Genomic DNA, 22,538 nt, shown 5'->3' on the forward strand with positions numbered 1-22,538 from the left:
ATGAAGCCTTGCTGTTGGGGCAGAACTTTGTATTGGGGAGGGAGAAGTTCCCCACCCAACCTCAGGGTGACACTGTGGACTTAGTCAAGAAATTTTTCCTCAAGTATTACCCAAGGTGTCAAGCGGGAGCTGTGTGACTCAGCCCCTCACCTGTACGACCTGGGACCTCCACCAGTAGTTCCTTGTACTTTTCAGCTCCCTCCTAGGATCCTGAGTCCTATCAGTGGCCTAACTTGGGACCCTTGGCAGGTCATAGGTATAGAACCATGCACAGTTCTTGGAGATAGTCTCTCTCCCTTGCTTACAACTGGGCTGTGTCTGGTCCCTGGAGTCAGGAACTGGCCTGGGCTCCCTGAAGAGACACTTTTAGCTGTGGTGAAGGTCTGGGATGGAAAGTGGGTCCCGTGAATTGAGAGTCATGAGGGTGGGGGAACTATCCATGACATTCTGTCCTCTACTCCAGAAATTCGGACATCAAACCGTCTCTTTTTTTTAATACTAGTCAATAAATCAGCATGTCTGTTGAGCTCTGTCCTTTGAGGAGCCAGAGAGAGCGGCAATGAGTGTATATAGGACAGCAGTATGTATACGACTGACAAAGTCTACCTTCCCCCTTCTCCCCATTCACTGCCAAAGCTGCTAGACTGGGCTTCTGCCTCTTCCCCTTGCCTCAGTTTCTCTCACCCAACTTTGAGGGAAGGTGAGACTTCCCTGTGATGCCTGCCAGTAGATTAAGCTTGAGAAGAGATGGGGGAAAGTGATGAAAAGGGCAATGAAGGCTCACTAGTCTTGAGATACTGAAGTAGACACAACAAAGGAGGTACCCTTGGGGCCCAAGGGCTGGGCCAGCCTCTTCATCCTCTCCCTGGCTTTAGCTCTTTTGTTTCTCAGTTCCTTTCAACCACCTCTTGCCTGTCTCAAAACTTTATCTTCCCAACTTCCTCATCTGTCTCTGTCTGTCCTATCTTTATGGAGTAGAAGGTAGTTCTCATCACATTCTGTTCCTCCAGAATTGGTCTGCATTTGGCAATATGCTTGCTGACTGATCCTTCAGGCAGCTTCAAAGGTGGCAGAAGAGCAGAGGCCAAAGACCAGCTGTGGAGGTGGGGGATGGGAGTCCCTGGTTGGAGCTGAGGAGGGAAGGAAAGATTTGTCTCCAGGATAGAGATCCTAATTCCAAGTCATCTACTCTACTGGAGCTCATTAGGAGACATACTTGGGCACTGATGAGGCCTGAGCATCAGGGCTTCTCACCTTTGGCTCAGCTTCTTCTTCCCTCTTGTTCTCTTCCTGATCCAAAAAGTTTGCACTTTAGTGCAGTTTATTGACTAGCAGGTTTGTGCTGGAGGATATGTGTGAGAATCTAGTTGTGCTGCTGCCACCCTTCAGGGTCCGGTGAATACCCAGGATACCCCTCAGCATCCCCCCCCACTGAGGGATAGCCCTGGGAGTCCTGTCCCAGCTCTCTCTTAAGATTATATGCCTCTTCCCCTTTCTCCTTTGCTACAACAAGATGGTAGGAACAACTTTGCATCTGCAATCACAGGCCTTGGAGTCAAATTTGGATGCTGCTACTTCCTAGCTAGGTGACAACTTGGATCGTCAGTTTTCTTATGCAAAACAAGAAAGTTGGATTTCTAAGTTCCCTTCCAGCACAGATGGTTCTATGAGTTTTTATGATTTGTGAATTTTGCTTTGACTTCACCTAATTCTGGAGGGGAAGAAGAAGAGCAAACTTCTAGGTTGATTACATATGTGTGTATATATTTTTTTGCCTCTACTACTAAAAAAATGCTTAAAACACAAGAGACTCATAAGCTCATATTAAATACTGAAAACAACCTATGATCTGCTATACTCTTCAAATAAATGTACTTATGGGATTGCTGAGCAGATATTTTACTCTCCCCCCCCCCCATCTGTGCTATCTATGTAATTCACAAATCTGGATCTCCTGGCTACCCTGCGCTGGCTTAGTCCTTTCAGCTGCAACATCCCCCTGGATATTTCTCCTTGCCATCGTATATCTTCTCCATGCAGTGTTGAAGATGTAGGAAACACCCACCAAGGGGCATCCAGCAATGGCTCGGGAACTACCTTTCCCTTGAACTTACAAAGCATCAATATTTTCAGGATCTCTTTTCAGTCACCTCTGCTCAGGTGACTGACAAAACAGAAGAGACATCCAAGGACTTGAAGTCGTCTCAGGCTAGTCTCTAGTCTCTAGTTTCTAAGGAAACATGAATTATCACTGAGTAGTGCTCATAGTACTGGAGTAACTTGGGGTGGGGGGGGTGAAGAAATCATCTCATTTCACTGGTCCAAAGAAAAGATGACTGAGTACAATGCCACATGCTCAAAGGAGAGAGGGAGGGAATATGTGGAGCTATTCTCAGTACCTCTTAAAGCCCTAATAGGGGATGGCTCCTCCTGGATCAGTTGCCAATACTCTTTGTCACATTGTAGTTATGAAAACCAAGGAACCAATCATTGTTACTGTGAAGCATGTCTCCTTTATCCAGGGGAGGAAGCATTTAACCATCCTCAGGATAGAACATTTGGCCAGCCATTGTGTTCTGGACTCCAATACCTCCTTACATTTACATTTCATTTAACTTGAGTTTCTTATTTGTTATCCTTACTTTTGCTGTAAGAAAGACCTATGTCCTTTTCTGACTATACATTTCCTGTATGATATCCCAGTGATGTAAAGGATTTTATTGAAGTATGACCAGAAAAGAAGGTAGGTTGGTCATATTGCAAGAGCAAAAGGTAGCCAACAGCCAGCCTTCCTGTTCCGTAGGTTTCCACACTATTTCTTCTTTTAAAATGTTAAAAAATTTCTCCCGCTTTCCCCCAACAGGAAAAAAACTACAACGTTTTTGTAAAAATTAAGCATACTCAAGCAAAACACATTTCCAAATGAATGGGGGGGGGAGCATTATGTGCAAAGAAAGCACTATGCTAAGTGCTTGGGATACAAATGGAAAAGTAACAGTTCCAATACTCAAGGAGCTCACATTCTAATGGCTATATTAGTAATGTCTAAAAATGTGTATATTAGTCCCATTACTGTTTTGTCGGGAGGTGGATATAGCACATTTTTCATCATCAGTGCTCTGGAATGCCATTTAACCATTGCACTGAACAGCATCTACTCTATCTCAAGAGATCTTGACATGTTGGGTAGTTTCTCTATAGAGGATTTATAAGAAGACAAGGAAAAAAGTTGCACAGGATGAGATGAAGAATGGTTGAGGACCAGCGTGGTTGGAGGGAGTACCAAATCTCAGAAGGCTGACTCACAAGTCTTAGGACAATTTTAATCCTAAAACTCGGGACCTCTTCTTATAAACATTAACCTAATTATTGACGAAGTAGGTAGAACAAATGTTCCTTCTGCTGGGTGTAGTAGTTAAATTGAGCCTAAGAGAGATCGAGGTTGCACTCCAACCAGTCCTCTAGACCGCTTTCACTGAAAATTATCTGTGCCTTTGAGCCCTAAAGTCTCTAAGATAGGTACAGGTTCTTCTATGTATGTAAGCTCTTTTTGCAGACAATGTTACGGGCGTTCAGAGAGCAAAGGGAACCAAAGGTTAAGCAGACACGTAAGAAGATGACATTAAATAATGTCATTCTAGTGCGCAACGCTCAATACGGACACTGGCTACTGTATAGTCTAACTATCCAAGGTCAAGTGTAAAACGATCTGGGGTCATCGGAAGGAGGATGGGGAAATCCGACTACTGAGTTTCCCTCCTTTTGCTCGTTTTTATCCTTACTTTATTTATGTGTCATGTCTTTCCTCATTTCCGTGAGTGGGGCTGAGGGTGTTGCTTGCGTGCAATGCCCCGTGTCGCACAGCAGCCTGTAGGTGGACAAGGACTGCCATATCTTTCTCGTTCTCCCCAGCCCTGGGCCTTGGCCCTTCCGGCTGACACGGAGTACCCCGAAGAGGGGTGGAGTGTGAAAGGGTCTGCCAGATGGGCCCATTCCCACGTGGCTCCCTCTGTCTTTCCTACCCTCGCCTAGCACTTGGCAGGGGCTGGAGTCTGGGATGGGGTCGAGGTGGGGAGGAGGGGCGGAGGGAGCCGGACCAGGGGCATTTAAAGTGCCTTTGACGTCACACCTTGCCAGGAACTCAGCTGAGTTTTCAGCAGTACATTCCCGTCATCTTCCCTCCCTCCCTCCGGGGCTTCCGCGGACTTAGCCCTTGCTGTTCCGGCTGCTCCGGCGGGAGGGGCAGCGCCACCTAGGGAACAGCCCGCACGGGGGCGTCCCCCCATACGTCATTCATTCTGCATAATTTATCCGGGCGGTGTTTGCTCATTGGCTGCCGGGGCGGGGTTCCTGAGGCATAATTAGTCGACTCGGGACTCTGAGTGGCAGCGGAGGCTGGGGGCTTCATGAATTAGGCATTAGGGGCGGGTCTTGGCTGGCCGGGATCCTAGTGGCGATTGGTTGGGTGGCCTGTTACTCAGCCGTTTCCGGAGCAGCGGCGGTAGCGGTGGCGGAGGAGTGGGTATCGACATTAAACTGAGAAGGGACCTCTGGAGCCCGAGCCCCGGCCAGGAGACGTAACCTCCCCCAACACATCTGGGTCCCGCCACCTCTAGCTCCGGGTCTCCAGTTACGGTTGAGCCGAGGCAGCCTCGAAGCAACCTCCCCGCCTGCCCGGCCTGCGGGGACTAGCCGCTTGGCCTGCGCCTTGGGCCGCTCCAGCAGCGGAACCGCGGGGCCTGTCACAGGCCGCAGCGCCGGGACCAGGTGAGGGGCGGGGCTCTCGGGAAGGGAGAGGGGCCTCCCTCCTCCCTCTTCCCTTTTTCCTTCCTTTCCCCCACTTCCATCGGTTCTCCCGATGGAAAAAAACTTCCACCCCACCTCCCTTTCGTCTCCCTCCGCCCACTCCTCCTGGGGGGAAGATAGGCCACCCTCCTCCATTCCTTCTTCCCTACATCAACCCTGGGGAAAGAGTGCTCTTCCCTCCTCCTCCTCCCCTTCTCTCTCTCTCTTCCTCTCTCACCTCTGTTCCTCCTAGGGAGAGAACCCTCCCTCCTCTCCTTCCTTTCTCCTCATGCGGAGAGAGATCTCTCTCCTCCCCTCCTCTTTCACCTCCCTCCTCCCATCCCTCCTGGGGAGATAGTCCTCCCTCCTTTCCTCCCCCTCTTCCTGTCCCTACTAGAGAATCCTCCCTCCTCCTGTTCTCCTTCCTTACATCATCCCTGGGGAGAGAGTACTCCCTTCCCCAATTCTCCTTCCCATCTGCTGGGGGTAAAGACTCTTCCCTTCACCCTCTTCTGTGGAGAAAAGGTCCTTTCTCTCCCTCTTATAGTAAAGACAGGCTTCTCCATCATTCTCCCTCTAACATTCCCCCGGGGAGAGATCCCTGTATCTTTTCCTGTAAGGAAAGTCAAGGCTTCCCCATTATTTGCCCTCCTTCTGTCCTCCAAGGAGTGCTCCCCCTCCTGCCCTCCGAGGAAAGACTGGTTACCTCATTACTCCCTCTCCCTTCATCTCTCCTCCGATGGGAGAGAGCCCTTTCTTTGCAGTCAATCAAGAAACATTTATTAAGCACCTACTATTTGCCAGACACTGTGCTAAGCGATTTTGTCCTCCAATAAAAGACTGTCAGTATTCTCTCCTTACCATTCCTCTTCTTCCTCCATTTCCTTTCTTCCATTCTTCATGGGAAGACAGTCCTACCTCCTCCCCTTCAAGAAAAGACAATCATTTTTTCTCCTACCCATCCTTCCTTTTCCCTCTTCTGTCATTCTTTAAGTGAAGACAATTCTTCCCAAAGGCATTCTGTCTTCCTTACCAATCATCAAGGTAGTTATCAGAGAAATATCTGGGATCTAGAATTGAGAGGTGACCCCATGACCATATTCCTTGTTTTTGTTCTGTGTAGGCAACCATGTTGCCTACAATCCAGGTGAGGGTGAGGGATGATAACCTGGGAGAGTGGAAAGAATGCTGAATTTACAATCAGACACTTAGGTTTTATGGGAATTAGAGCTAGAGAGACCCTTAGAAATTATCTAGTCCATTTCCAGGATTTGACAGACAAAGTAGCTGAGGACTAGAGAGGTTAAATGCCTTCCCCAAAATCATATAGGTAATAAAGGCCAGAGTCAGTATTTAACCTCAGGTGCCTTAGTTTTCTTGTCTGTAGAATAAAAGGGTCAGACTAAGTGAGAAACTGGTGTGATGTATCAGAAAGAGGGCTGGACTTGGAGTTAGGAAAGACAGGCCCAAATCCTGGTTTTGACACTTAGTGTGTATGTGACTAAATTTAATCTCTGATTCTCAATTTCCTCATCCATAAAATGGAGATAATACTTTCACTCCTTCCCTCACAGTGTATAGTAAGGACCGTCCTTTGTAAATTTTAAAATGTCACATAAATGTTGCCCTCTCATTTGATTATTTCTAAGACTCTAAATCTTGTGAGCCTATTTTTTGGCAAGAATGTATGAAATCATTAAGTTGAATGGATATCAATTTTCCTTTTGTACCTCCCACCCCTTGCCCCAGTGTAACTGGGTAGACATAAATGGCTTTTCAGAGACTCTTCCTAAATTCATCCCCACTCCTTCTGGCTGGTTATTAGGTAGATTTCATATCCAAACAAATACCTCAGCTTCAGAGAAATATAATACTTCCCTTGGGTGCTTTCCCCCTGCCATTTGTTGTTCCTTTCATATCTATATATATCTATATATAGATATATAGATATACATATATATTTATGTACACACCCAAAAAAGGAGGACGGAAGATAAATAATTGAACCTTTGCACTTATTGGATTGTGGTGTTGCTTAATTGTACAGGTCAGAGTGAAGTAATAACAAGTGGGAGTATTGTCTTGGGGCCAAGATCTTGGGTAAATGCAGAAAAAAAGGGAAACAAAGACTAGCAAGGCCTCTTGGTGAGGCCTTGTTCACAAATTTAAGTGATATTTGGTGTGTGTGGTTTAATATGGGGCATACTTTGCACAACTAAGCATTACTCAAGTTGCCTTTTTCATGTCTTTTATGTGTTGCTTTCTGTTGTTTCTATTAAGTAAATGTGTGGCTATAGATTTAGTCTGTCATTTTTCCTCCCCTCCCTTATATGTCATATTTAGGGTACTTCTTAAATGTGTGCTGAGAAGTAATCAGGTGTCTTACCTGTAAAGAATATACAAAGTTCATGACTGGTCATTATCATGCAGATGATTCAAAACATAAAGGCTTTTTCTGTGAGTGTTTAACCTGCTCATCAGTATTAAAGTTACTTCACATTTCCTTAAGAGCCTCAGAGAGCTAGCATACAGCCATATCAAATATAATAATGAAGGATTTCAAAACAAGGGAGACAAGAAGACAAAATAGTCATTGAATCATAGGTTTTATAACTGAAAGGGACCTTAGAGATGCTTTAGATCAACTTGCTTATTTTACAGATGAGGAAAATGAGGTTCAAAGAGATGAAATGGCTTAGCCAAGATCACATAGGTAATCATGACCTAAATGTCATTGTGCTAGGGTAAGTTGTGGTCTGAGCTCTGGGGTCTCCTCACAGTCTCCTTACTAGTAAGTAGCAGAATTGGCATTGGAACCCAAGTCTTCTCCCTCTAGACCCAATATTCTATTCCATTATAATGTTACCTCTTCAGATATACAGCTACTCAGCACTGCTGTTTACAGATTAACTACCTGGTAGCAGGGCCAAGTCAGAAGTGCCTTGCCATTTATTGGAAATTCGAAGTATAACAGTTGATAAGGGCAGAGATGCTCTGACCAAAGAGCCTATTCTCAGCTAACATTTGATTAGAATACATTCTTGTTCTTTACTTGTCATGTTTGATCTCTTTAGGTCCTCAAACAGGCCAATGATATTACCCCCATTTTGCAAATGAGAAAGTAGAGGCTCATAGAAGAAAATTATTTACCCCAAGTCACATAATTGCCAAGAAATGGAACCGGTCATAGAAAAAACCCAGGACTTAACTCCTCATCCAGTGCTCTTTCTATTGTACCAATTCTGGCCTGCTTAACTTAAATGTGTCTGACTGAAAATATTGACTGAGACTGAGTCCCTGCTGGGAAACAGAAGTGACATAATGACATTCTTAGGAATTATAGTATTTCAGAGCTGTATGGGACCCTAGAGCATTTTGTCTAGCTGTGTCATATTATGGACGTGGGGACTGAAGTGCAGAGGATGGAGATGATTTACCCAAGATGACGCTATTGGCTAGTGGCCTTGTGCATTTTTCACTGCATTAGGCTACTTTCTCTTTTGCACATTGAAACACACTTTGATTCAATGTTGAGGGTTGACAGTAAAAGTGTAAATAGGATCTAGTTTGGGTGACTTTCAGGTTGCCAAAGATCATTTAAATAATAGTTTATCATAATACCTTAGTAGAGTTATTCTTCAGAATAAACAGGTATTTGGCTAATAGGAAGGACTTTTACTTTATTCAGAAGATTCTGCAGATTCATTTAAGTCATGACCTAAATGTCACTGTGCCAGGGTCAGTTGTGGTCTGAGTGCTGAGAGTTAGCACACTCTTGCAGGCACAGTTTCTTTTCTAACATCATTTCTCTTTCCTTTCTTGCACAAGTCATTTCTGTGTTGGCTTGTTTCCCCAGCTGTGAAATATGGAACATCAGGTTGTCTTCCAAAAGCTTTTATGCAGTATCCTTTTGTTCATGGCACTTCACAAACCAGTCAACTAATAAAGGCCCAACTCAATTCAACAGGCATTTATTACATAGCGAATACTCTGTGTAAGGTAAGATACTATAGTGGCCACTGAGGGAGATATGGAAGTACTCTTCTTACCCTCAAGGACTTTACAGGAGACTTAGGGAGACAAAATTCTAACTGGGATGGAGAGATAAAATAAGTTGATATGTGATAGTATGAAAATTTAGATAAGAGAAATAACAGTTTAATATAGCAAAATATATGTTTCAAGGCAGTAATAAAATCGTTAACAGCTGATATTTGGATAGTGTTTTGAAGTTTTCAAAGTGCTTTACATTTACCATTTCATTTGACGCTCCAAACAGCCCAGTTGGGTACTACAGGTGGTATTTTCCCGTCTTACAGTTGAGGGAATTGAAGCTCAGAAAATTAAAGTAAAACATGCCGCTAGTAAGTGTCAAGGGCAGGATTTGACCTGACCCCAAGGTTCATGCTCTTTCCACTGTGGAATGAACTGCCTAATATCTAGGACAGACAACTGGGGAGAGAGTGCCACAGGCTAGAATGATATTGGAAGCTTCACGAAGGAAGAAGGAATTTGAACAGGCTCATAAAGGATGGGTAGAGTTTAGATAGAGTCACAAGAGGGATGGATAGTGATCTCCAGGTCCCTTCTGTCTCTGTGATTAAATATGGTTATGAGAACAGATGTATCAACATCACTGGATGACTCCTTTCATTGAAAAAGGCACATTGTGCTTGTTTGTGCCAAAGAACTTAACCGTTTTTAGTTTAGTTTTAGTCTGTATTTGAAAACCCTGATTGCAGCTCTTAGACCATTCCTCAGCTCCTAGAAGGAGTCGGCAGATTCTAAGGGACCTTCAGGGTCCCCAGACAGCAGCACCTGGATGTCGTGAGAACTAGAGAACAAAATTAACCAGCTCTTTTCGTGTCTTTTAAAGTAATAGTGAAAACAAGAAATGTGGTTACGTACTTGTTGGTAGAAACCAGAGCTTCGTATCATGAACTTTGGTCTGGAAGGCCATCCAGTGTGATTGTTTTGATGGCATATTTCTAAAGTTTTTGGAAGAGTCAACTTTTACTCTCATTACTTCTCATTTTGCATGTGGATCAGGCACAGAAAACTTTCCATCACAGCTTAGCCTCCCTCTGCCACCCCCTTCTCTTTCTTCAGTGGAATTGACTGCTTGAATCTCTGCCTCCCCTTTTCCCCCATCCTTGTTGGCTTTTTGGATAAATAGGCCAAAGGAACTTGTGTTTCAGGGCTTTAGCATGGGGTAATGGAAAAGTGTTTTGGATTAGGTCTCAGAAGACCTGACGATTAGTCTCTGCTCTGTTCCTGAGTGAATTTGGGCAAATCCTTTAACCTTTCTTGGCCTCAGTTCCTACATCTGCAAAATCCTGATTTTGGGGCTCCCTGATCGCTTAAGGTCTCTTTCAGTTTTAACATTACTTCCTGTAGTAGCTAGCTTTTGTCATACTGTATAAGATCTTTTCATGGTGTGAGTTTGAGATTTCATAAGACTCAACTGCATCACCGTCCTATGTAACCTTTATTTATGTGTATGTGTGTGTATATGTGTGTATGTGTGTATATATACACACACATACACACATATACATATATATATATATATGAATATTATGATTTATTTTGTATATGTGAAGATACAGGGACTCACCAGTTGGTCAGTTGTCCAAAGGTCTTAGTTTCCTCAAGGAACTAGAGACAGCCTTCCAAGGGATTGCACAATTTGGTGTCATCCTGGACTTACTACTTTCATTCACCCTATATTTTTACAAAATGATGAAATATTGTTCCTTTCTCTACAACATTTCTCTGCTCTGTCCCCTTCTCTATTCACACATCCATCTCTCTATTCTAGCACCTTATCACCATTGGTCCAGGCTCTTGCAGCAGCAGTTTTCTGATTGGTTTCTTCTCTCTCCACACAACAATCTACCTTAAGCCCCAGCTCTGATCCTGTCACTACACTGTTTACTCCCTATTAAACTCCAGTGGCTGAAGTGTAAACTTTCTGCCTGCCATTTAAAACCCTTCATAACCCAGCCTCTTCTTACTTTTCTGGCCTTCCCATTCATGCACACACCAGGCCAGTCAAATTTTCCTCCTTACTGTTCCTCACACCTAGCTTTTGGAACTATGCATGATTTGTGCCTTCTCCTCACCTCCAACTCTTTCTATCCCTGGTTTCTTTTAAGGCTCAGCTGAAGGGCCACTTTATACATGAAGTCCTTCCTGATTCCCCCTAGCTGCTAGGGCCTCCACCCTCCTATTTTGTATATACTTACATGTGTAAATGTTCTTTACCCCTCACTAGATATAAGCTACTTTAGGGTGGAAACTATTTAATTTCTGTCCTACCACAGTGCTTGGCATATAATCATAAATGTTTGATTGATTGACTTGACCATTAATTGTGGAGAGATTTGAGCTCAGTCTTCCTTGACTACAGTCTAGTCTTCTTTCTACAACCCCACACTACTTCCATGTTGTAGCCCATTTCAAGCAATATTTGATACAATGAAACAATTTAAACATCTTCTCCTTTGGTGTTGTGTCTCGTGGCATTTGATCTGAGATTATACATAAATGAGTCCTAAGTATGTTGTAGAAGGGCTTCTTCAGGTAGGCCTGTTTCGATGCTGAGATTTTGTGATCAGAGTTGAATGGGGTTCATCTAGGAAAACTTACTGGAGGAAATGAGTTCTGAGGCAAGATAAAAGCAGAAAGGGAGTGACATAGGTTGGTGTAGGTTAGGAACATAGACAGTGGAAAGGAGGGTGCTTCAGGTGGAGGGAATGGCATGAGTCCTGTCAAGTGTGTCAGTTTGTCTTTTCCTGTTCCAGTGGAGCCACTGTTACTTCACAGCTTTGCGTTGAGCCTAGCTAAGTTTCCTTTGTCCCCTTCATTCTGGCAAATGCTGTTTACGGACTGCCCCATTGTCTTCATTTGCTGGGAAATATTTATGCTGAGCTTTATGGTTAAGAGTCAGAACTGATTTCTCTCACTCTAGCTCTGAGGTGTTAGATAATAAACATAAAGATGATGGTGATTAGTTGATATATGTAGCACTTTTAAAGTTGTAAATTTATATACATGTTCATATTTCAGCCTCACAACCCTAAAGGTAGATACTATAGGTAATACTGCCTACATTTTACAGATTAGGAAACTGAGATTAAGAGCAGTTAAGTGACTTGTCCATGGTCACAATGTCAATCAGATTTGAACCCAAGTATTCTGACAACAAGTACTTTATCCATTATATCACTAGAAAGGCAGGAAGGGGTGGAGGGAGTAAGGAACAAGCAATTATTAAGTGCCTACTGTGTGCTAGGCACTGTGCTAAAGATGGAGAAGCCTTTTTTGCTTCTTAGTTCTCTTTGGGGCAGTGATCAGTGACTGAGCGGTGTCTGAAACAGAAAGTAAACCCGGTAAATAAGTAATGTCCTTATTGTGGAGGAGGCTGTCCAGGCAATGGTTGGAGGTGGGGTTTGGGTAGTTTTTATAATTGTAATTTCTGGAAATTGGCTTGGATTGGTGAAGGGGAGGCCAGCCAGGAGGTGGGGTGGGGAAATCCTGCCCTTATCTAAGGCTAACCACCTGATATCCTACCATGGTGATAATTTGACTTGTTTATAGAACACTCTCCCCTCCCCCCAGTTTTGTTGTAATAATCTGAGTGAGGTTGTGAAAGCCTGAACTTCAAACAGCAACTGCTGGGGAAAATCTTCATAAAATGTTGGATGTGTATGCATTTCTACAAAATAGAGATATGTGTGCTTTTTAAAATTGAATTCCTTGTGAATTTGTCAGTAACTTTATTTGGTTTAGTAAAGTCAATTTTAGATAGCAAGGATAATAACTCACATATATAGTGCTTAAAGTTTTACCGCACAGTCCCCAAGCACAGTGCCTGCTGCATAGTTTTCACTTAAATGCTAGTTGATTGATGGTGATAACAGTTTAGTTGGGGGGGGCGGTGTTTGTGACACACATAACTGTAATACAAAACTCTCATATAATGTTAAATGTTTTGGAGAGGTGAATGGAAAGTATCCTCTGGGATCTAGTCAGGAAAAGTAATTGCCCCAAAGATAATGGAAAGAGCCCAGGATTTGGAGTCGTAGGGCAAGGGTTGGAATCCTTACTCAGCTCCTGGAACCTCTTGCAAATCACTCTGCCATTCTGGACCTCAGTTGCCTCATCTGGAAAATCAAGGCTTGGTGTAGATGATATCCAAGGACCCTTCCAGTTCTAACTCCTAGGAAATATTTGAACTTTTTCTTTCAAGATCCAGAAGAAATTTGGTAAGGGAGAGCTTTTAGGGCAGAGGGAAGGAAAGACATGGAGACAAACAAGTGCACAGTACGTGTGGGGATGACAAGTCATTTAGTTTGGCTAGAAGCAGAATAAATTGGAAGGTGTAATGTGAACTAAGGAAGAGAATCACCAGAAGGTGGAGGAGCTTTAATGCCAGGCTAAGGAATTTAAACCTTACTCACTAAAGTATTGAATTGAATTGGTGGGCAGTAGAGACCTAATAAGAAATTTTGAATAGAGAGGTGGTCAAATCTATGTGTATAAGATTAAAATAGAAGTAATGTGAAGGATGACTTAGAGGGAGAGAAAATGGATGAGAAAAGACTTGTTAGAAAGCTCTTGTAGTAGTCCAGGTAATAAAGTGGTAATAACTTAAATCTCAGCATTTATTAAGCACCTCCTGTGTGCAGGACAAGAGGAAGCATTGTATAGTGAATTGAGAGACAGCCTTGGATCCAGGAAGACTTGGGTTCAATTCTGCTGGCTTTGTGACCCTTTGTGACCTCTTAGAGCTCTAGATAAGAATTTCAGGGAAGGTGCCTACCTCCATTGGTAGAGGAAGTTTCTATAGCTTAGAGTTCTCTATACTAAGGAGATCACAGGTCCATTCCCTCTCCTTATGTGCTGGGCAAAAGGAATATGGAGACAAAAATGACAAACAGTCCTTCCCTTCAGGTGCTTACATTCCACTGAAGGATAGAGCATGTAAAAAGTTAAGTAAATGTCAGATAATTTGAGGAGTTAGAGAATATTAACAGTTAGGGAGATCAGGAAAGGCTTCACGTGGAAAGAAGATGGCGTCAGAATTGAGCCTTGAAGTAAATTGAGGGTTCTAAGAGGCAGGGGGAGGAGGAATTATCTACTAGGGGTGGGGGTCAGTGATGCAGAGGTGAGAGATAGAAAGTCAAGTTTGGGCACTGACATATAGGCCAGTTGTCCAGAACGCAGTGTAAATGAAAGGAAGTGATATGAAATAATTCTGGAAAGATAGGGTAGAACCATGCTGATGAGTTTGTTTCTTGTCTTGGATTCAACAGGGACCTAAAGATTCATGAGCAGGGGAATGATGTGAGCAGACCTGTGTTTTACTTGCTTTTTTTTTTCTTTTTTTTTTTTGATGAGGCAATTGGGGTAGTCCCAGGGTCACACAGCTAGTAAGTGTCATGCATCTGAGGCAGGATTTGAACTCAGTTTCCTGACTCCAAGGCTGGTGCTCTATCTACTGAACCACCTAGCTGCCCCCAGACCTATGTTTTAACGAAGATGATTTTGTCAGCTGTGTAGAGACTGAATCAGAGAGGGGAGAGACTGGAAGCAGAAAGACCAGTTAAGAGGCCAGGTGAGAAGTGATGAGTACCTGCGCTAGGGTGGTGCCTGAAAGTAGAAAGGAAGGGATGTGTTTGGGAGATGTCAACATAGTAGAATCAACAAGACTTGGCAACTGTTTAGATATGTATGTGGTAATGGAGAAGGAAGTGTTAAGGACGACTCCAAAGTTAGGAACCTAGGTTACTGGAAGGATGAAGCTGCTATGAGCAGGATGACCAGATGCCTTCTGAACAGGATACCAGCACTTCTGTCTTTGAACATTCTGTATTCAGCTAGGTCAGAGTTACCTGTAGCTATAAAACTATAGAGCTAGAAGGGAATTTAGAAGTAATCTGACTTCCCTAAGGCCACAGAATGGCAGTGTCTACTCTGGACAGAACTCAAACGTCCATCTCCTCCATTCTTGCCTGGGGAGCTTTCTTTCTTGGGGTTTCTCATAACGAAGTATTTGTGCCTCTTTTTCATTTATCAAATTCTCTTTTGTATTATGATCATTTGTGTTATTTGCATACTTCTCATGGCTCATCAGTTTGATTATATTATAAGCTTTTTGAAAGAATAAGGGCCATGTTTTGTTTATTCCTTCTTCCCTATGCTTTGCACATGGCAGGTAAATGTTCAATGCATGTTTAAACATTGAATATAATTTGATTGGGACCAGATGTCAGACCCTCTCACGCCTGGTCCAGAGCTCTTTTCCTTTCTGTACCTTGCCCACGAACCTTTGTGAATAAGAGTGAGGGTTCAGATGATTTTCAGACTATTTAAGATAGGGTTTGAAAGTTAAATGTTTTAGATAGTTTGGGAGAAGGCTTCCTGAGGATTGAAATGACAGTTTCATTCAGGACACATTGGGGATATGGCTGATGATGACTTTTTTTTTTAGAAATTTCTTTTTCATTTGAACTTAATAAATAAAATGAGCAATCCATACATATATAGAACAGAAAAAGATTATACATGAAACTAAAAATCTTTATATAAGCTTGCTTTTCTTTTTCATTATAAATATATTAAGTTCAACATGTAACTTTCAAAGCTGTCCTGCTTATCTCTGATTTTTTTTTTCTAGCCTGTTTTATTTTGGGCATTTAAAAATGTTTCCATGGCTCATTTTTCTTCTTTCCTTCCTTCTTTGTTACCCTATCCCTATTGTGGACCTACTTCTCTCCCATCCACCTCTAAATTTAAAAAAAAAAAGGGGGGGGGAAACCTTGTAGCAATTAGGCATGGTCAAACAAAACAAATTCCTATGTTGGTGAGGTGATGCGGTGGATAAAGGACTAGGCCTGAAATCAGAAAGATTCAACTTTCTGAGTTCAAATCTGGCCTTAGACACTTATAGCTGTATGACCCTGGGCAAGTCACTTAACCCTGTTTGCCCCAGTTCCTCATTTATAAAATGAGCTGAAGAAGGAAATGGCAAACCACTCCAGTATCTTTCCAAGAAAACCCCAAATGAGGTCACAGAGAGTTGGACACAACTCAAAACAACTGAACAGCAACAAAAATGTGTATCTTATTCCTGCATTCTAAATCCATTATTTCTGTCAGGAAGTGGGTAGTATATCATCATCAGTATTTTGGAATCATGGCTGGTTATTGAATTGATCAGAGTTAAGTTGTTCAGAGTTGTTTTCTTTACAGTGTTATTGTAATTATGTAGATCGTTCTCTTGGTTCCTCTTACTTTGCTGATTTCATACAAGTCTTCCCAGATTTCTCAGAAACCATACCTATGGTCATTTCTTATGATATAATAATATTCTGTTACATTCATTTGCCATCATTTTTCAGCCATTCTTCAGTTGATTGGCACCCCCTTAGTTTATAGTACCAGTAACTTTTCACTAAATGCCAATCTCCATTTTGGTTATAGGAAATATTTTTTAATGCCACCTGTTCTGTGTTTTTCATCTGTTCTCCACTTGTTTTTTATGAATGAATGTTTCCCAAGAATCTGACAGGAAATATATAGAAATCAAGTTTTACAATCTATTGATATTTGATTTTATTGATTATACACTGTGCCCATGTTAATTTTATGGAAGCTGTTGTTTCCCAAATTGCATAAATGAAGTATTGCTTCATTACCTAAAGGTGTATTTTGGTCACCTCCCATCTATATCTTGATAGATCTATATCTTCCTTGTTTTCTTGATCTTGCAATGATTTGAGTAACACTTGCAAAGTGGAAAAAGAAGAAACCAATCTTTATTACTAAGGTAAATATGTACTAATAGGGAACTGAAAATTTGACTTTGATATTGACCATCTAAAGCTGGAAAAAAGTCTTACTGTTTAGAGTATTTTGGAAATAACTCTAGGGGTATGTTGGGCCCCTAAATCCCAAGACTATAGTAATAAATATTTTTAATTTCTTAGTGGTCAATTCGTGGTGGTCACATTGCCTTGGGAGTTCTGGGTGGCTAGTATTATCTGAAGGATATAGTAACTCATGCAAATAAATGGGATTGTCAGGGAGCCCACTGCAATCTTGTTTTTCTGCACTCAGTTATCATGAGTCCCTGTGCTCACTTTTGTCCAAGGGATTTATTGGAAGACCCATAGTGAAACCCTGTACAATTGTGAGTTCCAGATTTTGGTGAGGTACTGTTGGAAGTGGCTTTTTGCAGTTCCAGTTTGATTCATAAGCAGGCTTATCAGAGAACCCTTTCTTCCTTGATCTGCTGGAATTGCTCATGATCTAATGCTTCTTTCCAAGCAGTTAATTATTCTCTCTTTCCAAGAATTTGGTCATGATAGTCACCCCACTCACACTGCCTGGACTTCTGACTTTCTGATCAATTAGCCTTTTCCTTACCTTATCTTTATGGAAGCTAATAGATGAGACTGGCTTCAGAGCCATAATATTCTGAGGTCACTTTTACTAAGTAGGCAGTAATCTCAGTAATATTTTAAAGAAACACTTTACTAATTGGCAAGGTGCCCAGCATCTTAGAAACAAGTGACCTTTCTCACATTGGCTTTTGGTTTTAAGTTAAAGTATATAATTTGACATCAAGATGAAATGAAATCTTCCATAATTTTTGCTCCCATTGTAACATAAGCTTGTGCAGAAGTAAATCTTCTTTTGGAGTAGGGAAATTTTACTTGTAGTAGTTAGTGCCTTAGGAGGCATACCAGGAAATGAAATATTCTCTATTTTTTTTTTGTTCCCAAATAAGATTTTCAGTGTTTCATATGTAGAGAAACTCTGTAGGTTTATACTGACTCTATCCAGAACCCTTAGACTTTAAGGGCAATTATAGCTTGCACTGTTTTACTTATGTCAAATGTACAAAATCTTGGAGAAACTGAGAGAGAATGCATCCTTGATGTATTTGGTACTATATTTCTGTCTGGATCTCTCTTCTTTCTCCTGTCCATTTCTTCTACTCCCCTAAACGATTCATGACTTAGAGCCAGGAAGGGAAAAGTGGCTATAAATTCCTAAAGAACTACCTTGGCCTCCCTGTTGCTTCACCTGGAAGGCCAAACAAAAACACAGTCTGAATGTGGGCTCTTTTGGTCATTACTGAGAGAGGGAGAGAGAATTTTTCTTTATTTGTTTTTACTGTGCCAAGACAGGGGCCCTTCACAGAATCTCAGAGCTAGAAGGGCCCTCTGAGGCTATCTATTCCAATCCATAACAGAACAGGAATTGCCTCTACAAACATCCCCCAACAAACAGTCATACAGTTTTTGCTTCAAGATCTCTAGTGAGGCAGAACACAGAGTCTTCTGAGGCTAACTTTCCATTTCTTGATGCCCTTGAATCATACCATGTGAATGTGGTAAATATGCCACCTGGGCATGACACATCATTTTGGGCTCTACCCCATGTTTCTGGCCCTTCACCTTGATTTTGACTTGTTGCCCCTCACCCATCATTTTAATTTTTTTCCTTCTGCTGTTTTACTGTTTCAAAATTTTGGTTACAGACTATAAGACTTTTTTGCAACCTAAAAACCAGTCTATAATGAAAAGGGATAGGTGGGTGACCTAACCTCCCAGAAGCTTGTTTTAGGGTGGCAGTGGTAATGAGAAGAAAGATGGCAGTGAGTAGCAATCAGGTTTGGGAAAGGGGGCCAGGGCCTCACAAGCTATAATATAATACACACCATCCTTCTAAGATGGACAGCTTTACAGCACTTTGTGGTTGATATACTTGTTGGTTTCCTGTAAGTCTATTATATACTTTTACAAACATACACTTACTCTTTATTCTACTGATTTTTTTTGTCATTTGGATAAAAATTCAGGCCTCAATCAGTGGGGGTTTAAAAGGTTCTAAGAAGTACCAAGAGCAAAATGACAGCCCCTCTCTTAGAGGGAGTGTATCATAACTTTGTATCTCTTCTGAGGCCTAGCACAGTGTTTAAATGTCTGTGGAATCTTAATTAGTGTAACTCTTGGACTTGTATTTTGACTCTTATTTTGAGATGCCACAAATTCCCAGTGATGTTGTACACATTGCATTTTAATATAGCCAGACCACAAACAGGTTTTGAACATTTAGGGGTCACTTTGGAAGAAGCATTATAATCTGTATCCCTGTCCCTTGTCCAGATATGTGATTTTTATCTTTGTGCTTAGACTCTGAAGGGGTGAGGAATTTTGTTGTTGATTTTTGGTTTTTGGTTTTTTTTTTTGTCATCACATGTTTGTCATGAACTCAAAACCTAAACTATGTCCTTTTCTTCATTCTGAGGAAGCATGGTGCAGTGACAAGAGACAGTTAATCAATAAGCATTGATTAAGTGCCTACTATATGCCAGATATTATACGAGGAGCTGGAGATAAAAAGACAAATGTGCAAAAATTGCTGCCCTGAAGGAGCAATGTTCAAGACGCATGAGTTCTGGTCTTGACTTTTTCACTAACCAATTATGTGATGTTGGGCATGTTAACTTCTCAGGTTCTCAGTTTCTTCATTTGTAAAATGAAGAGGTTGGGCTAGATGTTTGAGCTCTCAGAAATTCCAGTGCTCCTCTTGTATCAGTGGTCTAGCTGGAATCTCAGTTATGCTTAGTCTGGACATTGAGGAACAGGTATCTGGTTCACTCTACAATTATTATTCTCCAGACAAAGGCTTAAAACTTTTGCTTTGAGAGCCCAACTTAGCCATTGAGTGCCATACACACCACTACCCTTCCAAATGAAATTTAGTCATTAGAGTTGTTTCATGTCTTATTTTCAGAATGTAGTCACATAATTAGTCACAGACTTAAATTTTTAGGCTCCTAAATCATTGCAGCAGAGAGAAGTTGGTGTGATATCCTGAAGTTTCCTAAAATGAGATTTTTAAAAAAGATTGCAAATTAAATTAATTTCTTATCATCAGCAATTCAAGAAATGATTATTTCCCCACCATAACTAGGCAGTTGTATAGAGTAGGAATGCTTTTGGATGAAAGTTTGCCATATGTGTTTGTGTTACTGTCATTGTTAATGTCAGGCAACTACATAAGATGTTTGAGTATTACTTAATTCCAAACCAAATGATGAATTGCACTGGAAAACTTAACCAATTGTTTTACATTTATTGTTTATTATTAATGTAGTGACCCAGACAACCTTATTTTCTCTGGAAAATAAGTTCTTGTAGAATCTGAGAACTTGAATTTGTGTGGCTTTCATAAATACTACTTTCACTTACAGTATAGAGAAAAAAAAAACAAAACGGGGTAGGACTATACATTCTAACATCTGTTCCCAACCTGGGATAGTTTTGTTGTAGTCAAAAAAGCACTGACTATAAACAGAGTCAGGTGATTTAGGTGATTTGGGTGACCTCTGGGTGACTTTTCCTCTCTGAATTTTTACTTCCTTCTTCTAAAATGATGTGACTGGAATAGTTAATCTCAAAGGTCCCTTCTATCTGTAACATTTTATGAATCTTCTACAGCCATTAACTCGGGATCCAGGTACTCCTAGTTACAACTGAACTTAATCTTTAAGGTCTCTTCCAGATCTAAATCCACATCCTGTCATGTGAATGAAATGTCATTCCACAAATCAGAATAGCAACTCTCCTGGTGTTAGGGAAGTGTCTAGATTTCCCTACCTGACTTCCTTATCGGAATCTCTTAAAACATCTAGAATCTATGAGGTAGCTTCCCATCAGGGAAAGAACATACTGTTTAGGGTGTTTTATTTTGATCTATCACAGTTCTTACATTTTTAATATGGATTTCTTTCAAGGAATTAGACCTCATTCATAATTCATGAGATCTTAGAATTAGAAGGAACCACCAAATGTCATATAGATGCATCTGAGACTTTATGTTGTTATGGATAGATTACTGGCTTTAGAGCCAGAGGACCTGGGTCCCAATTTAGCTCTCCTATATGAACTAGGGTGAGTCCCTAAACCTCCCTGGCCTCATATTTCTCATTTGTAAAGTGAGGAGGTTGGAGTCTAGGTGACCTAAGGGCTTTTCCAGCTCTTTCATCTGGATCTGTCTTTGATCCTACAAACAAATCCTTATCCAGTGCTGGAACCCTTCATCCCCCCTGAGGGATGGATATCTGGAATTTGCTTGTGTGGATCTTTTTGGAGGTAGCGTGTTCCACTTAGGAGGGCCATATTAAGCCAATGTCTACTTTTCTGTAATGTCCACCCATTCATTGGTCTTGCATTTACTTCCTCGAACAGCTCAGGAAAAATCTGTTTCTTCTTTCATATGACAGATCTTTAGTCATTTGAAAATAGTTCCTGGTCGTCTTCTCCAACATTCTCTTCTTCCCCTTCCATCTAAGTCTTTTTCTATGAGCTAAACATCACTAATTTCTTCAGCCATTCCTCAAATGAAATGATTTCCAGAATCCTTGCTGCCTTGGTTTCCCTCCTTGACACATATTAGTTTATCAGTTTTCCTCTTAATTAAGATGAAACATAAAACTGAACATATTACTCTGAATCCTGTCTAATAACAAAATAAATGGAACCTCCATTAATCTGGACAGTGCCATTTAATAGCTTAAAATTACACTAAGACTTTTGGGACACCCTGTATTTCTTTTAATGAAGTCAGCAACTACTTGTTGACTGGAATGTTGCCAAAGATTGAGGGGGACCACAAAGAAAGAAGGAGAGTTACACTGTTGACTTGTACTAAACTTGTGGTCGATTAAAACCCTCAGGTTTCTGTCACTGAATTGTTTGTCTGATCAGATTTTCCCCTCTACCTGTACTTGCACAACTAATTTTTGTAGAGTGAAAATATAAGTCTCTACACTTAATCCTATCAAATTTCACCTGGTTGGTTCCCTCACTTTGAATATTATTCAGCTTATTAACTCCTTTAGGCAGGGCTTTCTCAGTTAAAACCTTCACTCTCATATTTCTTCCATGGTCTTTCCAAGTGCTACAAATTCTCAGAATTTTCCATTAAAATGCAAATATGGGAGGAGCAGCACATGGAGATGACTCAATACCTTAACTCATAGAGAACATAGATTTAGAGCTGGAAGGGACTGTGGAGATTCCTGGTTCAACCCCTTCATTTTACAGATAAATAAATTGAGGCCCATTGAGATGAAGTGACTTACCCAGAGTCAAAAAGCTGGCCAAGTAGCAGAATCATAATTTGAACCCAGGTTCTTTGACTCTCAATCCAATATTCTTTCCACTGCTTCTGAAACTCAGGGTTCTGAAGAAATGGGACAATAGGCAAGTAAATTTAGATGGAAGAAATGAAGGGGTATGGAGGGTGAGTCCTTGCCTAGGGATGAAGCAGTGGGGAAACATGAGGACACCAGATAACTTGTAGTTGAAGTTGGAGAGAGGCAGTAAGTCTGAAAAGACCAGTTTTGCCTGGGACCTATCCTATGACTAAGGTACTTCTGCTCTTCTGAATAGTGGTGTTTAATATTTCCAATAAGTGGCAAAGGATCTTTACTTTAAAGTAGTTATGCTACTAAGCTCTAAGTCTGTCTGTGAGGAGTGGTACACCTGCTTTTGTAGTTTGTAGCATTGGGTAAAAGCTATCTTTCCTCTCTTGTTCAAAGTGTCTTGCATTGTCACCTTTGGAACCTATTCTGAAGGAAATTAGACATATTGGCTTTGGATCTCTAGACTGTTGGATTTGAAATAATGAGTAGTTTAGTAATCTCTCCCCTTGCTTGGCAACTTAAG

General features: G+C 41.4%; 1 protein-coding gene across 4 annotated transcripts in view; it reads left to right on the forward strand.

The window, feature by feature from the left end:
• Window positions 1-4,692: 4,692 nt before the first annotated feature.
• Window positions 4,693-22,538, forward strand: part of STAT3 (signal transducer and activator of transcription 3) — a 61,118-nt gene continuing 43,272 nt past the window's right edge. For all 4 annotated transcript variants that reach the window (XM_027870624.1, XM_027870626.1, XM_027870625.1 and 1 more), the window contains exon 1: window positions 4,693-4,767. The gene's annotated coding sequence lies outside the window, so the exon portion shown is untranslated. The remainder of the gene's footprint in view (window positions 4,768-22,538) is intronic.

Source organism: Vombatus ursinus, unplaced genomic scaffold (assembly GCF_900497805.2).
Source record: "Vombatus ursinus unplaced genomic scaffold, bare-nosed wombat genome assembly UNPS02014797.1, whole genome shotgun sequence".
Classification (NCBI taxonomy): Eukaryota; Metazoa; Chordata; class Mammalia; order Diprotodontia; family Vombatidae; genus Vombatus; species Vombatus ursinus.